We start from the raw sequence: 7164 nt of genomic DNA, 5'->3' as shown, positions 1-7164 counted from the left end.
AGGTGGAAAAGGGATTGTGCTTTACCCTCCTGACACAGCTACAGACCTGGATGGGGTGATGACAAAAAGAATTTTAGAAGACAGCTTCTCAATCTTCTGGCGTGTTAACTTGTACTCAAGAAGCCTCTCCTCAAGGCTGGCTAAAGACCTGACCTGTACAAGTCCTGCTGGGGACATTTCCCCATCATTCCTGAGACTCCAGTACATGCAAAGTCTCTGGAATGACTTCTGCTGGGAGCAAGAGGGAGGAGAGGAGGGAGCTGCTGACCCGAAGGGAGGCTGTGGGGCTCTGCAGAGCTCCGTGCTGGGACAAGCCCTGCTGAGCTGAGGGACTGCCAGGGAGCCGGGGGGCTCTTGGCTGTGCCACGCGGTTGCCTGGCGGAGTCCTCCGAGGGGGTGGACAGCCTGGATGTGCTGCAAGAGACCTTGCAGCGGCTGCCGGCCATCTCTGTCACTGGAAGTAATGGGAAGGTGGAGCCCTTCCTCCCAGCTTGTGTCTGCTTCTTTCCAGGTTTGAGATTAAGGCACCCCCTGGAAGAACAGCCAAAGACTCTTCCCCTGCAGAGGGATCCAGGGAGAAGGAAGGTCAGGACTGTCCGACTCCTAAGCTGGGACCGAGCAGGTCTGCACCTCCTCTGGCCTGGGCGATCACAAATTGCTCTTCTGAAGAGTTGTCTTCTTTGACAGCTGCAGTGAGCCCTCCCGGCAAGTGTCTCCACTACGGAAAGGGGCGTTCACCAGGGGCCAAGGGGCGGAAGGGGAACAAGACAGCACAAAGTGCACAAGTGAGGCCCTTGGGGAAGCGGACGAGGGCAATGGGATGGTCTTGTACTGGTGGGAGCACGCGACTCCCACTGGGCACGCTGTCTGCATTGGCGCATCTCACAAGGGCTGGCGTGCTCTGGCTGAACTGCAGGCGCACAGCGAGGTTTTGCGACACCGCTGTCAGCTTCACGTCTTTTCACTGTCTTTCCAGTGAAGTCTAACCAACTGTTACCCAGCCCGAGGGCACAGTTCCAGTCTGAAGAAGAGGGAGGCTTGGGAGAAGACACGGCTAAGGAGCAAGGGGGCGAAGGTAAAGCAATGGATGAATCCTGACACAGGCTTGCAGGTTCCCTTACTGCTGGGGGATGGAAGCCAAGGCTACGCAATGTGTGCCCACTGCTCCCAGCAGCAGCTGATCTGCTGAAGGACACCTCCCCACTCCAGCCCATTATATCCCTCGTATATCTTTCATTTGAGCCCTGTCAGAGAAGACCTAAGGCCTCCTTGGAAACATGACTCCAAGGCCATCAGGATCACGGCCGTAGACAGTTTCCCAACAAGACTGAGCAGCTCTGCATATGCTTCTCGTCTGAGCTGCCACAAAGATGCCGTTGTTCTGAGGAGATTTCTTGAGTCTCACTTACAGGGACTCCTCCTGAGAAGAGCCTCCTTCGTCCAAGGAAGCTTTGCCCCATGACATTACCTGGGCTGAAAAGAAAGGATGGCAAGGGTGAGCAAGTCTTGGAAGTCAAGCCCCTAGAAAGTGAGAGGCTTGGAGAAACACACTGGGGCGGGGGTGTGCTCTCGTCCCTGGGGGAGTGAGGTGTTTGGGATGGAAACATTGCCTGCATCAGCTCTGGAAGCTTCTTTGGACATGTTCCCTGTGTGGGCGTTTTCTTGCTGGAGGGCAAGCGTGCAGCAGGGTTTGGTGAGACTCTTGTGTCAGCTTCATTTATGTTGTCTTCTGCTTTCCAGGTCCGAGTTTGCCCAAGCATGATCTGCCAGATCTACCCAGATCCCTCTGCAAGGGCTTGTGTCCCTCAAGACAGTCAACAGCAGCTCCCACTTGAGTATCATCAGCAAACCTGCTAATGGTGCATGCAACTCCTGTGTCCAGATCGTTGATCACAACACTGAACAGAACTGGCCCAAGGACTGAGCCCTGAGGAACGACCAGCCAGATGCAGCTCCACTCATTACAACCCTTTGAGCTCTGTCCTTCAGCCAGTTCTTCACCCAGCGCACCACCAACCTGCTCATCTCATAGTTGGACAACTGGTCCAGAAGGATGCACTTCTCCAGAAGGAGAGGTAGAGCTGTTGTCCCAAAATCGAGGATTCTTTCACCCAGTGTGCAAAAAAAATGATCTACACACAGAGTCAAGACATTTGGTTATTACATATCCGGGCAGAGATGGGTGCTGGGTGGTGAAATCACAAATCCAGCACACTGAGGTGCCCAGAAGGATGCGATTTATACGTGCGCAATTACATACGTATAAACGACAACATTTCTATTGGTAACCATTCTATTTAACATTGTCTTAAGAGCTTTCTTTGTCTGCAATTAAACATACACAACTCTAGAAATTCATTGCACGGGCTCAGTGGGTGAGGGTCTTCTTCAGGAGGTGGGTAGCTTCAGCGATGGGGGTGTGGTTTTCTTATTAAAATGAGTAAAGTTCAGCTAAAGGACAAGAATTTTGCAACTAGTTAAACATTTTCATGGCCAAATTGCCCAGATCCTGGTACAACAGAACACCCCATGGGCCACGATTCCTCTGGATGAGCGGTGGGTCGCGGATGGAGCAGCGGCAGTCCAACAGATGAGCCCCCAGAGCACCACTCACATCACAGAAGCTCCAGGGGACACAGGCGTGAGTTGGTGGCCTTTGGGCCGGCAACAGTCACACATGAATTTGCCATGCGGCGCAAGGAGGCTGCGGATGCGGCTGGTCAGGGCGGGGGAGCAGTGATCCGGGCAGCTCTGGGAGTTCGGGGAGACGCCAAAACAGAGGCCAAAGCCGGCAACTTCAGAGAGTCCTTAGCAGCCAACAGACAGAACAGACCATGGCACTGCCAGCCCTGTGGCTCCTGGGCCCCCCCGGTGCCCCAGCTACCTCCTACCCCTGAGGCAGGGACCCCCTCCCGGAGCCCGGCAGCCCAGGGACACCCTTGGGGGAAGGCGCACAGGTGACTGCCGGCCAAAGCTCCCGGCTCTCTTCCAGGCTCAGCCGACCTGTGCCGACTGCCTGGGCAGGAGCAGCCCTTCCCCACAGCCTGGGCAGCCCTGGCAGGATGGGGCACCCCAGGCACCCCCAGCAGGTATGGCACCCTGTCTGCTATGGCTCCCTGACCTCTCTGGCACCCCCAGCACTCCCAGCACCCACAACACTTTTGGCATGGCAGTTCACCAAGCCCCTCCCAGCATCCCTGCCCTCGCCTGGGTGATGCGTGGCCAGTAAATCCAATTGCCAGACAATTGCCCAAATCCTTGGGGCCACCTCTCCCATTTCATCTCCTAGAAGCGATCCCTGTCCCGCCGGCACAGCAGCTCACCCCGCGGGGAGCGCCCCAGCCACAAGCTCTCCCATGCCTGGTGCAGAGCCAGGGGACATCAGTGATGGGGGCCAGCTTGGTGGGTGCTCCTGGAGGGTCTCCCCCAGCCCAGCACAGCTCCCACTCACTCACCCAGGGCTGCAGACGGCTCCATGCAGCTGCTCCTTTGACCCCCAGCTCTTCCAAGTCCAGTGGATGAGCATCAACCCGCCTCCACCGGCCACCTTCACACTTGGCCACGGTGCTGCTTCTCTGCTGGGTGCTGCCCTGTGGGGACACGGGGGCTGCGGGACCCCCCTGGGCATCCCCTGGGACACCCCAGGGCTAACCATGACGCCTCGTGCCTTACAACCACCAGGGCAGAGCGGTGGCCCCAGTCCAAGTGGTGCTGCCACCACGCTTCCCTGGCTACCAGCACATGGAGAGGCAGTTTGCATGGCTCAGCATCTCCAACATGGCCATCCCCGTGGGGGCATCCCCGGGCACCAACATCCCTGCGGGCAGCGATGTCCTCCCCAGCCCCTCTGCTTGCCCCCCACATCCCAGCCATTGGGGAGCCAGCAGGTGACATGGCACTGCCCAAGGAGACACTTCTGGGTCGCTCCTTGGTCAGCCAGGTTGGTCCCAGCAGCATCTGCATCGCTGGGGACCCAGATGCGGGTCAGAGCCAACCCCCACTGCGACATCGGCCCGTTCTCGAACCACAGAGCTGCTCATCCCGATTACAGCGTCCCCGAGACCACAGCGCAGTCCTGAGCACAGAGCAACGCACCACTGTCAGGATGGGGCCACGGGGGCCGAGGGGGCATGTGGGGACGGACCCGCCACCACCCTGGGGTGCCATGTCTCAGCCTGGCAGGGAGGACGTGAAAAGAGGAAGCCCAGAAAAGCAGGGGAAGAAGTGGAAGAGCACCTGGCCAAACCCACCCAGCAAGCACAGGGCTCTGGCAGCCAACGCCGGGGTGGGATTAGACCCACAGCGGGGATGAGATGGAGAGCAGGGGGCAAGAGGGGGTGTATCTGAGGGGCTGGTATTGTAACAGCTTTCATGACACCTTTGCTCTTGTTTTTTTTCTGCTAAATGCCATTTCTCCAGAACAGCTCCATGCCTGTGTGGGAGGGGGAGGGAGCACGGGAGGCACCGGGAAACAGCACCCAAGAGGTACAAAAGCCCCACTGAACCCCAAATCAGAGATGGCAAGCCCCAAAGGGCACCGTGTCACTGCCAGTGGGACGGGCAATGCCGGGGAGCGATGCCCTGTCCCCTTCCCTGGGGGAAGCAGCCCTTCGGCAGGTGAGCCGGGGCAGGTGGGTCCCTGCAGGACTCATGGACACGGCCCCATGCAGACACCAGCACGGAGCCCCTGGGACAAGGACAGACCTGGGGGCGGGAGGGGGACACACACATGACAACAAGGGCTGCAACACCTTCGTCTGGAGCACCACCGGCGTCCCATCCCGCTGAGACAGGCCTCTCTGCAAAGCCCTTCAAAGCCGCAAGGCAATCACGCCCTTCCTTGGATCCCACCGCGCTCGGCTCCAGAGCCCGGCTGGGCCTCACTGCCGCAGAACAACCCCCAGTCACCCCAAGAGCGCCCGGGGAGGGAGCTGCAGCCAGGCAGGGACCCTGCTCCCCGTGGCTGGCTGCACCTCGCGCAGCTCTGACTGACCAGCGCTTCCAGTTCATCCTGTGTGTTTCTCACCCAGCGTGCGCTCGCTGGATGTTGACCTCCTTTCTGCCTTACGAGTTCCCATCGTGACTCCAGGAGCGGGACAGTCCTGCAGCCGGAAGTGGCGCTGGGCTTGGAAACTCTTTGCCCCATTCCACGCGGAGCAAAGTTGAACCACCGCATCATCTCCAGTCACCCGGGGCCACCTGGGCGTGCCGGAGGCGGTTAACCGGCGGTACCGTTTGTCTCCCCACATCCCTGTCTCCTTCCACGCGGTGCCCCAGCCGCCAAGTCCCAGCCCAGCACGGTGACCACAGACAGTCCTCCCAGTCGCTGTCAGCCGGGGGATCCGAAGGCGAGCGGAGGGCACAGCCGGAGTCTGGACACAGTGGTGCGCTGGAGTGACCCGGGCACAGCCTCCTGACGCCATCGGGCACCTGAGCCCCCCGCACGGGCAGGGAGACGCGACGTGTCTCACCGCCAGCCGCCAGTCGGCCGAGGCCCCTTCCCGTCACCCCCGCTCCGGCGGGAGCGGCGGGGACGAGGCGGCGGAGGAAGGGCCGGAGCCACGTGCCGCGGGGCCGGGACTCGCTCACCCCGCAAACGGAGAGCGCGCGGCGGGAACGACGCGCCCCGCACGCGCTGCGCCGCCGCCCGCGCCCCCGGAGCGCAGGCCCCGCCCCCGGAGCGCAGGCCCCGCCCCCGGAGCGCAGGCCCCGCCCCCGGAGCGGCCGTGGCTGGAGCGTGGCGCCGCCTGGCGGCTCGGTGCGGGTCCTGCGGCCCCGGTCCCGCGATGGGCAGCGGGGTGGGGGATCGTGGGGTGGGGGGAGTCGAGGGGTGGGGAACCGGGGGGGTGGGGGGGTCATGGGGGATCGTGGGGGGTCGTGGGGTGGGGATCATGGGGATGGGGGGTCATGGGGGGTCGTGGGGTGGGAGGTCGTGGGGGGGGGGAACCGGGAGGGTGGAGGGTCATGGGGGATCATGGGGGATCGTGGGGTGGGAGATTGTGGGGGTGGGGGGTCGTGGGGGTGGGAAGCCATTGGGACGGGAAGTTGCGGAACAAAAAGTCAAACCATCGTGGTCGCCATGGGGACGGACCCCCCGGAACGGTGTCTGCCCCCACCAAACCCCCCCTGCCCAACCGCCACAGCAGGTACCGCACGAGGCTCCTGCTCCTCCTGGCGCTCCGGGTGACCCCCAGCCCGCTCTGCCCGCCGACATTGCGTTCCCCGATATGGCTCCCTCTCTGATGGCATCGGTGGTGCCCAGTGTGAGCTTCACCACCGCAGCCCCCCGCCATGCCCCCACCCCACAGCTCAGCACTGGGCGCAGCCCCCACTGTGCTCCACACCCGCCTGGCAGCGCCCAGAAGCCGGCAGCAGCTTCCCGGAGCTAGCGGGGGCCAACGTGCCGGTGCGGGACCCATGGACATCCCCATGTCAACAGCGTGGCCGCCTGGCGCCGCGCCGCGGGCACTCAGGACACCATCCCCGATGGCCCTGGCATCCCTGACAGCCTCAACCAGCTCCCAAAGACTTCTTGGAGCGCAGGGTGGAGGGCAACCGCCCCGGGGGCTGGGTGGCCGTGGCGGTGCTGGGGGACGCCAGCGGGGTCCCAGGGGGTGGCGGTGTCCCCCTCCCCAGACCCCGGCAGGGAGCAGGGCAGGTGGCAACCGTCGTCCCCACCTGGCTGCCACAGGGTCCCGGGGAGCCTCAGGAGAGTCCAACGGAGTGTCCTGGAGAGCTCAGAGGAGACACCAGTGGGGACCACCATGGAGAGTCCTGCGGAGAGTCCCCTGAAGGGTCACGGGGGTCCCCCCGCAGGCCCCCCGCAGGCTCTCCTGCAGCCAGTGTCCTTCTGTGCCAATTGTCCGGCAGTTCCTGCAGAACCCGCTGTCTCCGTGGAGCAGGACGGGCCAACCGCCCAAGCTGAGGGTGCGAACGCAACGTTGGATGGGGATCCCGCAGCAGCCGAGCGAGAGCAGGGGACACCTTCCTCCACCTTGTGGGACACCTTCCTGCACCTCGTGGGAGCAGGAGTAACGAGTTACGGATCAGAGAACTTGCCGGTGAGCAACTCGTGCCACAAGTGGCGAGCTGGGGGGTCGCGCGGAGGGGACGGTGCCCTCGTTCGCGCGTTTGGCCGCCTCCCGAACGAGCACGGAAATTAGA

This window comes from Tauraco erythrolophus, chromosome 29, assembly GCF_009769465.1.
Source record: "Tauraco erythrolophus isolate bTauEry1 chromosome 29, bTauEry1.pri, whole genome shotgun sequence".
Lineage (NCBI taxonomy): Eukaryota > Metazoa > Chordata > Aves > Musophagiformes > Musophagidae > Tauraco > Tauraco erythrolophus.
Note: the sequence above shows the minus strand (reverse complement) of the source record.